The sequence below is a fragment of the Mustelus asterias genome, unplaced genomic scaffold (assembly GCF_964213995.1).
Source record: "Mustelus asterias unplaced genomic scaffold, sMusAst1.hap1.1 HAP1_SCAFFOLD_95, whole genome shotgun sequence".
Classification (NCBI taxonomy): domain Eukaryota; kingdom Metazoa; phylum Chordata; class Chondrichthyes; order Carcharhiniformes; family Triakidae; genus Mustelus; species Mustelus asterias.
In genome coordinates, this window is record NW_027590143.1 from 458,333 (window position 1) to 475,157 (window position 16,825).

The window sequence follows — 16,825 nt, forward strand, 5'->3', positions numbered from 1 at the left end:
TCCGTTATTTATTGTCGATGCAGACTCAATGATTCGAAGAACCTTTTCTGCACTGTATGATTGTATGACTATAACGCTAAGTATCTCTTGATGAAAACAAATTGTTCCTGGTGCTGGAACGTGAGTTTCCAGCCACGATTGAATGACATTTTACAAGTTCTTCGTTAAATGAAATCAAGCCACACAACGTCTATGAATGAGGAACATGGGTAATCTTCCAGCTGGATGAACTTGCATCAGAGCTGGAAATGCGACTCTGGCAAATCATGCCGTGCAAGGCCAGCAAGCGGGTTCTAATTCCCGCCTTGTGTGACTGTCGTTTTGGAGTTTGCACATTCTCCCCGTGTCTGCGTGGGTTTTGTGCGGTTGCTCTCATCGTCCAAAGATGTACAGGTTAGGTTCATTGGCCATACGAAATTACCCATTAGTCTCAGGGAGTGTAGCAGGGTAAACACGTGGGGTTACGGGGATGGGACCTGGCTGGGAGTTGTCGGTCCAGGGTGAATAGGCCTAATAGCCTCGTTCTGAACTGTACTGATACTATGACATGGCAGACATTGATAATTTAAAAGACTGTCAATTGTTGCCGCTTTCATTTGACAGCTCAGACACTTCCACGCTAATCAAACGTCACCCACCGAAACATTCACCCTGATCGTCGGCCCATTGATTACAGTAGAGTAACTGTGAATTTGGCAATGCGGCTGGCTTCATAGCTCAAAGGGCCAGTTATCGTGTCCAAGTGGTTAACGTGATGGAATTCAAATCGATCGAGATTTCCTGCACTTCATTATTTCTGGTATTAACTGTGTGTCCAGAGAGCGAATTCAATCGAATCCATCCAAACACTCGGGAGTTTTCCCATTTCCGTTCACTTACCAAAAACATTCACGAAATGTGTAGTCGGAAATGGAACAGAAACAGAGCCAGGCTGGTGTCAGGCTTGTTTTCAGTGTCTGTGTCTCTCCTTCGGCCTCTGTCATTCTGGGTGTGTGTGTCTGTCTGAGTGTCTCTGTGCGGGATAATGTGCTGCAGTTCCCTACATTCAAAATAAATCAATTATATAAATAATCAATTATATAAATGGGCAACACGGTAGCACAGTGGTTAGCACTGCTGCTTCACAGCTCCAGGGACCTGGGTTCGATTCCCGGCTTGGGTCACTGTCTGTGCGGAGTTTGCACATTCTTCTCGTGTCTGCGTGGGTTTCCTCCGGGTGCGCCGGTTTCCTCCCACGGTCCAAAGATGTGCGGGTTAGGTTCATTGGCCATGCTAAAATTGCCCCTTAGTGTCTTGGGATGCGTAGATTAGAGGGATTAGCGGGTAAAATATGTAGGGGTATGGGGGTAGGGCCTGAGTGGGATTGTGGTCGATGCAGACTCGATGGGCCGAATGGCCTCTTTCTGTATTGTGGGACTTCTATGAAACCAGAGATGCAAGCGACCCAACACTGATTCCTTCAGGACCCATTGCTTTTCTTTGTCGCTGCTGATAATTGATTTGCTGCAGGACATTTTGCTGACATTTTTCGCAAAGTACGAATTCAAAGGACAATTTGTCAGCTAGTTCAGTTGACGCCAGATGCCTGCAACATCAATGTTTTTTTTTCGCTGTTCTTTAATTCCTCTGTTGAAAGAAAGGAGCAGTTGGCATTATGCATCAACAAGCATTCGACTGCAGTCGGGCAATTATTAAGCAAGTGTGCGTGTGTGCGTGTGTGTGTGTGTGCGCGTGTGTGTCTTGGGAGAAAGACCTTGTGCCTTAAGCTAACAGCCTATCAGTTGCATGGTGTAACGGTTAGCACTCTGGACTTTGAATCCAGCAATCCGAATTCAAATCTCGGTGGAACCACTATACTCGTCGTTCCGAGTGAATGAACGATACCTGGTGGTAGACCCACTGTCTTCTCTGACTGTGAGCTCTTTGTATTCATGACCAATCGTCGTCTGGGGCTGAAGCAATGACGCCAAGAGACGCATTACCTGCATCTTCCGCAATGCGATTGCAGTGGAATTTGTTGGAATTTCCTCAGTGTTCAGAGTTCCACTTTCTGAGGGTTTTAAATAAAATGCCCTTCAGCAAACCAAACAAAGGGCTTTAGGAAAACAAAACAATGTTCCGCCAAGATTGGAATTCCGATCGCTTGATTCAGAATCCAGAGTGCTCAAAATACTCCACACAACCGGGAACAAAGCTGCCAGCTGCAAATGGTCAGTCAAAGCATTTGACCTCTTTCATTCAATGTGGCAGCAATAACAAGTGCGACAACAATGTGTTGATGTATTCCACTACTGATATGTGAAAAATTCAGAAGACGATCCCCCCACCACCTCCCCCCCCCCCATCCCCCATCCCTCCCGCCGCAAATCTACAGCAAATCATTTCACCCCAGGCTATATCGGGTGATACCAGTAGAAATAGTGAAGTTCCAAAAGGGATAAAGTCACAGAGGGCTTCAGCACAGAAACATAACGTCGGACTATCGCATCTTTACTGGTCAGACAGCCACCTCTCTAGTCCAATCCCATTTTCCAGCATTTGACCCATAGCCTTGTGTACGGTCAAATCGCAAAAGCACATCTAAATACTTCTTAATGTTAAGAAGGTCTCTGCCTCCACCATGCTTTCAGGCAGTGAGTTCCAGTCTCCCACCACCCTCTGGGTGAAAATGTTTTTCCTCACATCCCCTCGAAACGTCATGCCTTACAACTTTAACCACGCGGCATTGATCCCACCACCATGGAGAAAGGTTTCTTCCTGTCTACTCTCCCTCTGACCCTCACAGTTATACACATTCAATGACGTCTTCCCCCAACCCCAAAGAACCTCTCTCTCTCTCCCTCCCCCCCAACCCCCAACGCACAAACACACCTCAGTCTCCTTTGTTTCATGAAAAACAATGCCAATCGTTCTAATCTAATTTCATAACTAAAAATCTCCAGCCCTGGTGCCATACTGGTCAATCTCCTTTGCACCATTTCTAGTGCTATCACATCCGTCCAATCATATAGATTCCAGAACTACCCACAATACACTAGCTGGGGCCGAACCAATGTTTTATATAACAGAGCTCAGTACTGGGATTTCACCCGCGTGAACTTCCTCCATTCATATAGTCCCAATTATTTCACCTCACTGTGGATTTCAAGAGCAAGCTAACATCAATCAGTGTCCTCATTGGCAGAAGAAGTCACTTCTTTCGATCTCTGTTGTAGAAGAAACGTACAAAACAGCCAAATTGTTTCCTTTGTCGTTTAATGGTTCGGATTTGGGGTTCTCCCTGCCGCAGCTTGAGTTCAATTCCCGGTCAGGGAATGATTTTTTTTATATTGCTTTCGGACAAGCTGTGAAAATGAAGCCGGATTAGCTCCTGAATGTTAACTGGAGACAGCTCTTTCAAAATCAGCGGAATTGTGATTGGTAGCTTTCCATCAGAGCTGGAAATGTCAGCTTCCGAAAACAAATTCGGAGAGAGAAAGGGAAAGACACTGAAAGATGAACAGAAAATGCACGAAAACTGAACAGAGCAACCGTCGAGAGCTCTTCATCAAAGTTACAGAGCTCTGTGGAAAGGTCATCCAGAATCGAAACGTTAGCTCTATTCTCTCTCCACAGATGCTGTCGGACCTGCTGAAGTTTTCCAGCATTTTTGCTTTTCTTTCAGATTCCAGCATTCACAGATCTTGCTTTTACAAGACGGACAGAGATAGACTGACACCCCTGACGATCGAGATGGTGATGCGAAGTAAAATATGTTTGGTAATGGCTTTGATGTTACAGTTAACACTAACACAAATATTTCTAAGATCTGGCTTCAAATCTGGGGCCAATAACAAGAAGATTTCTCACTAAATTTATTCAGTTCCATGAGGTCACAGGAGCGGAACACAGGAGAAGAAGATGAATTTTGCTGCAATGGGTTGTAAGACGATAGGATGACTGTGAAAGTACAAGCAGTAAATGAAAAGTTACAGCACAGGAAGATGCCACTCGGCCTGGCGTGCCGCTCCGAAACAGCAGCAGTGATTGGCTGATCAGGAATGAGAAATAGACCCGTTTCTCATGCAAAATGCTGTGTTCATCATTTGTCACGTTCCGGTCGAGCGAAACAGACAACGTAATTTCTGGCTGGTTTGCGAACCATCAACCATTCTGTTAACAGCTGAACGCTCTGATCAATTGCGATAGATACTGAGATGCCGACAGTATCCGAAATCAAGGCGTTAGCAAGTTCCCGACATGTCCGACCCAATTCTCTTTCCGTAAAACCTAGTTCAGCATGACCATATTTTTTAGAATTCTAAAACTGCCACTTTGACTATTTTACCTCCACAGTGTTGTTGAAGTGTAGTGATTATTCCCCGTCTCCTGAAATGGGGCAAGGGCCGCTCGATAGAACAGGTAGGGAGAGACTGTTTATACTTCGAAGGTCAGTAGCCAGATGGCTGAGATTGAAGATATTTAAACCAAGTCAGACTTAAGTTTATATAGCGCTGGAACACTTAACAGCAAAGGGTTTCGTTAACATACATCCAAAAAAGCTAAAACCTGAATTAAGTGCCGTGGACCACTCCTCAATGACAACAGCAGAAACAATTTTTATCGTATGTGGTATTGGCAGTGAACAGAATAAAGGGTGTAGGATTGGTTCATTATGACATTGAGCCTCCCCGCTCTTTAAGACAGGTGCCACAGTGGTTAAGTACAAAACTAACCGAATTCCAGTGAATTGGAGGCAGCTTTCACCAGAAACTAGCAACTGTGAGAATAGTAAAGGGGGATGGATAAACACTCAGTTTGAGCGGTGATACTGCAGGAGGAATGGAGAACTGGAATTCGCCCAGGATAGCAGCAAGGTTTAACAATGTGGGGCTCGAACAGACAACACTGAGATTTAGTGTTTCATGCGCTATCGACTATGTTAGCCGGACAGTTGCGGTCGTGAAATATATTCCACATTCTAACTTGCTCCTACAAAATAGCATGTTTAGCGAGAACACAGATGATTTGTTCAGGAATTGGAAATACCAATTGTATTTTTGCCGGAACACCAAGGGAATTAGTCCCGCATGTGTAACTTTCAATTTCTAAAAGCTACCAAGCAAATGACTGAGGGGTCAGTGAAAGTACAAGGGAACACATAGCAGGAACTCATCACTGTAAAGAATTGACACTCAACAGCTGCCTTAACACATCCTCTCCCTTTCAGTTATCTCCAGGTTTATCAAATGCAATTCATGTTCAGCTGTGCCCGATGTCTCGTTCCACTGATTATGGTCGATTTACTATGAATGGTTGCTCGCAATTGGCTTCTTAGCTCAATGGTTAGAATTGATTGAATCATATATTCAAATAGCTCAGTCTCACTTTGAGTGGAAGGGTATTAGTTGCATTACTGTTGTCTTCTTGTTGACACAGTTTCGAAAATCTTCTCATTCATTTGAACATAATATATATAAAACTCCTTTTGAATATGTAAAACAAAGGAAAACTGAGAATTTCAGGCTAAGCAGAAGTGCATGGAGGATTGAGGAATCCGCCACATAATAAATGGTAAAGACGTGGCTAAAGATCAGAAAATGATTAGGCTCAGTCAAGGTTATTTTGTTGCAATTGTGTTCGAAAAAAAATATTTGAGTTTATTTCGACGAGATCAGGGCAGGTAAAACATAACCAGTGGATATAGTTTATTTGAAATTACAGAAGAAATTCGCCCGGTTGCAAAGGACTGGTGGTTATACTAGATTATGGGAGTTACCTGTCAGCATTTTGTGCTGAAAGCAACCGTCCTAACCTGACGTTTGCTACACAAAAGAGTAACTGGCACAACTGATGAAATGATCCTTGAAAATAGCCTTGCTGAGCTGTGACAACATTGAATGCACAGGCAGAGAATTAAACAAATTTACAGCATAGAATAATGCCATTGCTCACATTGTGATCAGACCAGTCAATCGACTTCAATAAAGTGTGTTTACACTCGCATAGCAATTAGGAATAAAGGATGTGCGTGGTCACTATGCAAACTGAAGATGAACAGTAATCAGGAGCGAGAACGTTAGTGCTGCCCGTTTCCCTCATTTTGAAGGAAATTAGCTAATAATGAAGAGAGTGTCGCACCGGTCCTTCCTTTTTCTCAATGTTCACTTTCACCTCTGAAAATGACCATTGAGCGTTCATAGTCACAGTTATTTATGGATAAATGATTTGAATTGATACTGAAGCCTCTCCGTATTTCACATTAAAAGATTGTCAATGACTTTTTAAACATTTCATTTCAACTCTCTGGTAGCAGCTGCCCTCAAGTGCCTCCACCAATTAGCGTCATTTAAATTAAAACAATCTAATTATTTCCCTCGAGCCCGTTATCATGTTAAATTGTAAGGATTTTTGAAGGGAGTCGAGAGTACGAAAAGAATTCTGAAGAAAATGCATGGGCCAGCAAAGGGTCTGGTGTTTGCCATTTACTATCCTGTCCTTGCAGCTATCGGAGTTCCAGGTAAAGTGATGAAAATCGTTGCGAGTTACAGAAATGATCCTTAAAAAGTCAAATGCTCTCATTCATTTTTCAACCTTTTCCTTTGAAATATTATTTTGCGTACCGTTCCAGAAGAACGTTTAACCATTTTAATGGGATTTTTTTTCATTCTAACCACTATAGCTTCTTCCATTTCACAGAATCACCTTCTCCTCTTTAAGACATTAATTTTGCATGCTAACTAACTCTTTTCCCCATTCATGAGTATCGTTTCTCCCCTTTAACAATGTCATCACCTCACAAATGACACTGCCATTCACCTTCCGTTACCACTCTCAGCTTGAATGGTATAATTTATGTTCTTTTCAATTATAATTGCGTGCATCTCTGTACATGGTGTCCCCAATTTGTGTCTACTGTTGGGTTGTGTAAAGTAAGATCAATTACGTCATGACACTATTGTGGCATATGCATCATAATATGATTATTGGACCATAAACACTAACATAATTACTTTACTAACATTTGGAGCAATTAGAGATACACTGCATTTTTCAGACTCAATGTGGTGATTTGTCATGACTCTTTGAATATAAAATAATTGTGCTATTGGCACTGGCTATCTGTTTTGCTCAAATGACTCAAAGATTCAATAGTTAAGGTCTGAATAATTTACATCCCAATTTAACTGACATACACTTTCAGTGCTGTTAGGGAGGGAAGTCCAGAAAATTGACCCAAGGACAGTGAATGAACGGCGATATAATTCAAAGCCAGGATAGTGAGTGGCATGGACGGGGTGTTCATGCATTTGCTGGCCTTGTCCTTCTAGATGGTATTGCACTTGCTTTGGGCAGCTCTGTGGTGAATTCCTTCACTACATCTTTTAGATGATACATAAAACTGCCACGGTTCAACGGTGATGAAAGATGTGAATTTATGAATGGGGTGACAATGAAGCAGACTACTGTCTTCTCGATTGTCTCAAGCGTCTTAAGCGTTGCTGGAGCTGCACTCCTCCTGGGAAGTGCACAGCGTTCCATCATACACCTGACATATCCATCTGCTTTGCATCCATGAACATGCTGCAGGAGTCAGAAGATGACAACTCGCCAAAAAATTCTTAGGTTCTGAGCTGTCTTGTTGCCAACACATTTGTATGGCTAGACCAGTTCAGATTCTGGTCAATGGTAACCCCAAACATATTCATAGTGGGAGACTTAGCGGCGGTAATGTCACTGGATGTCAAGGGGCAATGTTTAACTCCTCGCTTGTCGGCACTTGTGTCATTATGAATTGCCAGCCCAATCCTGGCTGTTATTCAGGTTTTGTTGGAATTTGACATGAACTGATTAAGCCTATGAATAATCAGAAATGGTGCTGACTGATTTGTGCTCAACAGCGAACATCCAACTTCTGATCTCATGGTCAGAGGACTGTCACTTTTTGAGCACTGAATATGTTTGGACCTGGGACACGAACCTGAGGAACTGCTGGAGTGAAATTGTATTGACTGGCTTCCAACCAAAGCAACAACAAACTTTCTGCTTGATTCCAGCGCTTCTTGTTGCCATCCTCGCTCAAATGTTGTCTGGATATCAAGGGAATTCATTCTCAGCTCACTGGAATGCGACTGTTTTGTACATGTTTAAACGATCATTTTGAATAGTGATATTAATGAACCAAAATCATGCAGAGTTGCTTAGTTTTTCACCACCATTCAGGAGTGGACTGGCTGGACTGCAGTTCTTAGTTCTGATTTGATGGTAATGGAATTGCTTTGTTCTGTGTAATATTTGCGCTTATGCTGTTTAGCACTTATATAGACCTATATTGTAGCTTCACCAGGTGGACAACTTATTGTAGGTATGCCTGGCACTTTTCCAGATATGCCCTCCTGGTATCTTCACTGAACTATGGTCGGCTCGCCTGGTGCTAATGGTAGAGTGCCTGGCCATGAAGTTCTGAATTATGTTCAGATGAGTTCTGAGGCCGATGGCCATCAGCACCTTCTGGGTGCCCAGACTTGAATTGCTAGATCTGGTCAAAATCTCTACCATTTAGCACGGTGTTAGCGCCAAACAATAGAAAAAAAACATGAGTGTATGGTCAGTCAGGACGGTATGGTGGTGACCCCTACCTGTGTTGTCATGAGCATTTACATCTGAGGCAGCAGGTTGGTAATGATGTGGTCGGGTTTGCTTTTCCCTCTGTTGGGTTCCCTCACCACATGACACAGTCACGGTCAAATCTATGCCCTTTTGAACCCGGCCAGCTCGGTCTGTGTATGTACTATCAAGCCATTCTTACTGACGGATATTGAAGTCCCTATTCCAGCGTGTATTCTACGCATTTGCAACACTCAATGCTTCCTGCAAGAGAGTTCGCCATGAAGCAGTCCTGATCAGCTGACGGGAGAGTTGGGGCGGTACGCCGTAATTAGTATGATGTTTACGTCCTCATGTTAGATTTGATGCCGAAGATGTGCTGCCACATCTTTTGGCTCCATCCTGATGGTGGGAAAGGATATACCAGGAAGGGTCATGGTGGTAGTGAGACCTGATCTGTAACACATGATTCCGTGAGCATCACCATGTCAGGCTAATGTAGTAGTGACAATTTTGTCAGAAGTCCTGACGAGTTACTTAACAGGATTTTGCAAGGTTGGGTTTCTCGTTTTTGGTGCCTACTAATGCTGGGTGGACATTCTGTTTAATACCATTTCAGAGTTTGACGCATTTGTCTTGTTGGGATTAAAACGTGCATTACTTGACACATGTGGATTATTAGTCCCATTGAAATACCACTCCGCCACCAATTTCCCTCGAGAAATGTCACTTGTGCATTACTATAATCTTCAGCAACAAAGAATTAAATAATGAAGGCGTGGCCGTCATCGTCCTGAACATTAACCTTTGAAGTCACTTGAAAGGCCAATGAATTGAATAAGATTTTGTCTCAATGCTACTGTTTCAAGGTAAATTAATGATCTTTAATAAAGAATGGTTTTGCAATAAAATACACATGCGAAGTAAAAACCTTATGTGTTGAGTTGCTTTCTCTTTGGTATCTCCCGTACCCATTCATTTTATATGAATTCAACTTCCAATATTAAACTAATTGATCATTTATCCTGTGACAGAGCACAATACTGAGGAGGGTTGAGTTGAAGGAGGTACTTTTTTCCAACAATGAGACATCAGTTGCTTTGAGTTTTTTTTTTCATTCACATCCACAACTGGAATCCTAGGCGACTTCTGAAGAAGAGCTAGAAATTATCTCCATGTCCTCCTCAACGCACCCTCTGCGCAGGTAGAAATCATTCTCTGCATTTGTTTCTTCTCTTTTCAACCATTTTCGCTGCCAGATTGTCCAACAGTAAAGGTCGTTTATTTGAAGTAATTGATTTGATAAAAGAGAATTATAAATTTAGTTCTCAATTGATTTTTTGTTCCTGCATTGCTATTAGTTTACACTCTTATTGTTAGTTGTTGTATTTCGTATTATGGGCATTGTGGCACAGTGGTTAGTACTGCTGCCTCACAGTGCGAGGGAGGCGGGTTCGATTCCTGGCTTGGACGACTGTTTGTGTGGAGTTTGCACGTTCTCCCTGTTTCGGTGTGAATTTCCTTTCGGTGCTCCAGTTTCCTCCCAGAGTCCAAAGGTGTGCAGGTTTTGTGAATTGGCCATGTTAAATTCTCCCTCAGTGAACCAGAACAGGTGCTGGAGTGTGGCGACTAAGGGATTTTCACAGTACCTTCATCAGTGTGTGAATATCAGGCTGCTTGTGACTAATAAATATACTTTACTTTTTAACTTTAATTTTACTGCCTTGGATATGTATATGATTGGTTAAGTTATTTCTTTCTCTTTTCCAGTTCTCCCATATTTGGTTCAATCGTTTTATTTTGCTTTCCTGGTCTGTTTTATGTTATATTGAAATACGGTAGTGGCCGATGTTATTTCCCATATTTCTCATGTGAATGATTTCATTAAAACAGAAACAAGTGCCAACAACACTTGTTTTCTTGCTACCGTGCGCCAATTGTCTAAAATTCACAGGAAGTTTGCAGATATAGACAATTATTTGAGAATTTCTCGTTCTAGCCGTCAAAGGTTAGTACACCCTCCCATTTTCTCTCATTGCTTCTCTACCTGTGTCTTTGTTACAGCGAACTTGTCAGTGATTGTGATCCTGTCCCAAGAGAGATGCGGACTTTCCAGATGTATCACTTACTACCTGCTATCCATGGCGGTGATGGATTTGCTCATCATCGTTACCGCTGTGATATTAAACCGGATTGCTGGAATGTATTTCCCAGTTAGTTTCTTGATCATTACGCCAGTGTGCAGTTTCAGGTCTGTCATAAACTATGCAGTCATAGACAGTTCGGTTTGGTTAACAGTCGCATTCACCTTCGATCGATTTGTGGCAATTTGTTGCCAGAAGCTGAAAACAAAATATTGCAACGTGAAGACGGCAGGCCGTGTGATCGGCATTGTTTTTACCCTGAGCTGCTTGAAAAATACCTTCCTATATTTTATTTATGAACCTTTGTACACAATTAACAACACACCCTGGTTCTGTAGCATCAAATTAATATTTTATACATCACCTGCATGGGCCGCATATGACTGGATTCATCACATTTTAACCCCTTGTCTCCCATTCATTCTGATTTTATTGCTCAATGCTCTGTCAGGCACATAGTAGCGGCCAACAGAGCGCGCAGGAGACTCCGGACCAAGAACAATGGAGAGAATCAGAGTGACCCAGAGATGGAGAAGCGGAGAAAATCCATTGTTTTACTCTTTGCCATATCTGGTAGTTTCATCCTGCTGTATTTATTAGTTCTGATAACATTCCTCTATGTGCGGATTGCAAATGTTAGTTACTTCTCAGGTACAAACTTCAGTGAATCAAATTTTGTTCTTGACGAAAGCGGATTCATACTTCAGTTACTGAGCTCCTGCATCAATCCCTTTATTTATGCTGGAACTCAGAATAAATTCAGAGAGGAGTTAGTGAATGCAGCAAAATATCCAATGAGTATAATATTAATGTTATTTAGCCGTTAAAAACGGTACGATCTGCTGCTTATTGTACATTAGAATCGACCATTTGCTCTTCTTGATCATGTCATGCAAAACTTCTCCTCGTCGAAGCATATACACTTTATTTGTGATCCATGAACATAATTCAGTTATATCTATATAACCCATGTAATAATGGCACGGCATTTTTGATGGGTCTTTTAAACTACATGTAGATTGTTCAAATCAGGTCGATCAAGGGAGCCTTGAGGAGGGGTTCATAGGATGTATCCACGATAGTTTCCTCGAACAGTATGTACTGAAACCTATGTGGGAGTAAGCTATATTAGATCTGGTCCGATGTAATGATGGAGGAATAATGAATGATCCTTCCTTTCATTACCCTTTCTCCCCCTTCGTTCCCCTTAATCCCTTTTTCTCAATTTTACTTCTGTCCCACCAGTATCCCCCCCACTCCCCCCTTCCCCTCCGCTCCTCCTGCACGCCCCCCTCCCCCGCCGCCTCCACATCTTTATCTGTCACAGCTTACCCTCTGATTTCAGCTTCTCTGTTGTTTGGCCATTCACACATTCTATTCCCTCTATGGACTGCCATTAGGAGTCTTACCCTTGCTTTTGTGGCTATGGCTCATCTTATATTCCTTCACCCTACAGTATAAATGTCTCCCACTTCCCACATCTTTTAACTTTGACAAAGGGTTATCTGGACTAGATACGTCAGATATTTTCTCTCCTTACAGATGCGAGCCAGACCTGCTGAGATTTTCCAGCAAAATCGCATTTGGTTTCAGATTCCAGCATCTATGCTAAATTATTTTTCTCCCATAATAAATGATCTTACAGTGATAGATCCTCGCGGTAGGAGAGATCACAGTATGGTTCAATTTAAATTATAGATGGAGCGTGAGAGACTAAAATCCAATACCCGTATCTTGTGCTTCAACAAAGGATACTACAATGCTTAACTTCTGTCGTGGGGAAAATGTTTGAATCTATCATCAAGGAAGAAATAACGAGACATCTGAATATAAATTGCCTCATTGGGAAGACACAGCATGGGTTCATGCAAGGCAGGTCATGTTTAACTAAGTTACTGGAATTTTTTGAGGACATTGCGAGCGCGAGTTACAATGGTGAACCGGTGGATGTGGTGTGTTTGGATTTCCAGAAGGCATTCGACAAAGTGCCGCACAAAAGGTTGCTGCTTGAGGTAAAGGTGCACGGCGCTTTGGAAAATGTATTAGCTTGGATGGAGATTGGTTAGATAAGAAGAAGAAAATACTGGGGGTAAATGGGTGCTTTTCTGGTTGATCATCAGTAAATCGGGGTGTGCCTAACGGATCAGTTATGGGACTACAATTGTTTACAATTTACATAGAATGATTTGGAGTTGGGGAACAAATGTAGTGTGTCAAAGTTCGCAGATGACACTAAGATGAGCGGTAGAGCAAACTGTGCTGAGGGCAATAAAAGTGTACAAAGGGATGATAGGTAGTTTAAGAGAGTGGGTAAGTGTCTGGCAGTAAATTCGAGGTCACCCTTTACGGTAGGAATAACAACAAAATGGGCTATTATTTAAATGGTAAAAATTGCAGCATGCTGCTGTGCATAGGGACCTGGGCGTCCTTGCGCATGGATCGCAAAACATGGATGGCAGGCAAATTGAACTGTGTCTTTCATTGCTAAAAAGAAGGTTATGTTTCACCTGTACAAGGTGCTGGTTAGGGCACAAATGGAGCATTGTGCACAGCTTTGGTCTCCATAATTGGGAAAGGATATACTGGCACTGGAGAGAGTGCAAAGGAGATTTACTGGGTTGATTCTGGAGTTGAGAGTGATACCTTATGAGGGGAGAATGAATAGACTGGGACTATAATCATTGGAATTCAGAACAATGGCGGGGGTGGGGGGGAGGTGTTGTGCGGGAGGAGGGGGTGGTGGGGAGGGATCTTATAGAAACATATATAATTATGAAGAGAATAGATAAGATAGAATAAGCGAGGTTGCTTCCACTGGCGAGTGAATCTCGCACCAGAGGGCATCGCCTCAAAATAAGGAGGAGCAGATTTAGGAATGAGTTGAGGAGGAACTTCCTCACACAAAGGGTTTTGAATCTGTGGAATTCTTTGCCCAGTGCAATAGTTGAGGCTTCTTCGTTGATTGATTTAAGGCAAAGTTAGCCAAATGTTTTAACTGTGAAGGAATTAAGGGTGATGGTGAGCGGGCGGGTAAGTGGACCTGCGTCCACAAAAAGAATAGCCATGATTTTATTGAATGGTGGAGCATACTCCCCGGGCATGAAGGACTGCTCCTGCTCCTATTTCTTCTGGCCTTGTGTTCCTAACCCCCAAATTACTGTACATTAGTGTTGAAATTTGTCGTGGTTATTATTAGGGTGCTCTGCCTGCGCTACCTCAATACTGGATATTCCTGTAAGCCCCAAGGCCCCACATCCGTGGAGCAGATGGAGCATCCAAAAGGTGTTCTGTTACTGGATATCATACGTTTACTTCTGAACAATGTGATAACAATATTCTACTCGGAATGTTTAGAACCTTCACATGTAGGATATCCCCTGAACTGGAACACTTATTTCGCCCGTGATTTTTTCAGCAATCTACAAACAACATCCCCCAGTCATATGCCTGAGCCAAGAGTATTGCAGAATAGAATTACTGGAGGCAACCAAAAGCACAAAATAGTTTTTAGATCACCGTCTAATATTTTATATTGGGAAATAGGATTGCACGGCCTGGATTACCACACCATAGTCATTTGGCAAAATGCCCATCCTTTTTAAATGGATGTTGACATTACAGACAAATATCCAAAATATGGGGAAAAATTATTTTCAACTGAATGCACCAACCGTCAATCTCTAATCGTAACTATTCGCTTTCCACGTACTTGCAGTTCAATAACACAATAATTACTTATATTCATTAATTGCAGCAATGAATCACTTTAAAACAGTCCACAGCAGGCCCAGTCAAGAAAGTAGAAACATCCAGTAGTGCAGAGGTTTAGGAATTATCAAGCAATGGTATACTCATTGCATAATATCTCGCATTTATCTCAAGTCCTGCAACAACAATATATTCTGTGAAAAAAAATCTCTTTACATTTCATTGTGAGAATAGTCTCCAAAATCGAAAAACAAAATTGAAATTTCGTATAAGAATAGATAAACAGAATATTTTAAATGAATGGTGTTAAATTTGGAATGAAATGTCAACCAGAGACTTTTTTTCTCTTTCCAAAGAAATCTGTAAGTTCGCAGATACAGTAAGCAATTAGGAAAGCAAATAGCATGTTTGTCCTTATTGCAAAATGATTGGATTGAAGGAATAAATAAGTTATTCAGTGATTGTGCTGGGTTTTTGTGAGACTGCACCTGGTATGTAGTGTGTAGTTTTGATCTCCACATTTAGTAAATAATATATTTGCAGTCGAGTGAATGATCATTCGATCCATGGGATGAGCGTGCTGTCCTATGATGAAAGGGTGAGCCCATTGAATTCATATTAAGAGAGCCAAAGAAACCAGAAGCAGTAGTAAGTCATTTGTCACATTGATCCCAATCAGCCATTCAATATCATTGTAGATGATTACCTATCTCAATGCCATATTCCCTCTTTCTCACCATACCACTGATATCATTAAAATCTAAGGCATCGTTTATGTATTTCTTGATTTCACTCAGCCACTTGGCCTCCACAACCTCTTTGAGCGCTGTTTCCACACTTTAGCTACGTTTTATCGTGAAGAAAGGTATCCTCATTTCAATCCTAAATAATGTGGACCATTTTCTGAAACTGTCCCCTGGTTCTTGATTCTCCCGTAAGAAGTTTAACAAAACCAGGTTAAAGTCCAACAGGCTTATTTGGTAGCAAAAGCCACAAGCTTTCGGAGCCTTAAGCTCCTTCTTCAGGTGAGTGGGAATTCTGTTCACAAATAGGGCATATAAGGACAGAAACTCAATTACAGAATAATGTTTGGAATGCGAATGCTGACAGCTATTCAAGTCTAAAAGGTACAAACAATGTGAGTGGAGAGAGCATTACGACAGGTTAAAGAGATGTGTCTCCAGAAAGGAAAGCCAGTGACACTCTGAAGTGCTCCCCAACAGGAAGAGAACAGTCTTGCCTGGTGATTGTCGAGCGGTGTTCATTCATCGGTCACGGGCATTCGGCCTCTGATATTCGGGTAAGCGTTCTCCAAGGCGGCCTTCACGACACACGACGGCGCAGAGTCGCTGAGCAGAAACTGATAGCCAAGTTCCGCACACGTGAGAACGGCCTCAACCGGGATATTGGGTTCATGTCACACTATCTGTAATCCCCACAGCTTGCCTGGACTTGCAGAGTCTTACTGGCTGTCCTGTCTGGAGACAATACACATCTCTTTAACCTGTCTTAATGCACTCTCCACTCACATTGTTATAGAACATAGAACATAGAACAGTACAGCACAGAACAGGCCCTTCGGCCCACGATGTTGTGCCGAGCTTTATCTGTAAGCAAGATCAAGCTATCCCACTCCCTAGCATCCTGGTGTGCTCTATGTGCCTATCCAATAACCGCTTAAATGTTCCAAAAGTGTCTGACTCCACTATCACTGCAGGCAGTCCATTCCACACCCCAACCACTCTCTGCGTAAAGAACCTACCTCTGATATCCTTCCTGTATCTCCCACCACGAACCCTATAGTTATGAACCCCTTGTAATAGCTCCATCCACCCGAGGAAATAGTCTTTGAACGTTCACACTATCTATCCCCTTCATCATTTTATCACCCTCGATTAAGTCTCCCCTCAGCCTCCTCCGCTCCAGAGAGAACAGCCCGAGCTCCCTCAACCTTTCCTCATAAGACCTACCCTCCAAACCAGGCAGCATCCTGGTAAATCTCCTCTGCACTCTTTCCAGCGCTTCCACATCCTTCTTATAGTGAGGTGAACAGAACTGCACACAATATTCCAAATGTGGTCTCACCAAGGTCCTGTACAGTTGCAGCATAACCCCACGGCTCTCAAACTCCAACCCCCTGTTCATAAAAGCTAACACACTATAGGCCTTCTTCACAGCTCTATCCACATGATTGGCAACCTTTAGAGATATGTGGATATGATCCCCAAGATCTCTCTGTTCCTCCACAGTCTTCAGAACCCTACCTTTGACCCTGTAATCCACATTTAAATTAGTCCTCCCAAAATGAATCACCTCACATTTATCAGGGTTAAACTCCATTTGCCATATTTCAGCCCAGCTTTGCATCCCATCTATGTCTCTTTGCA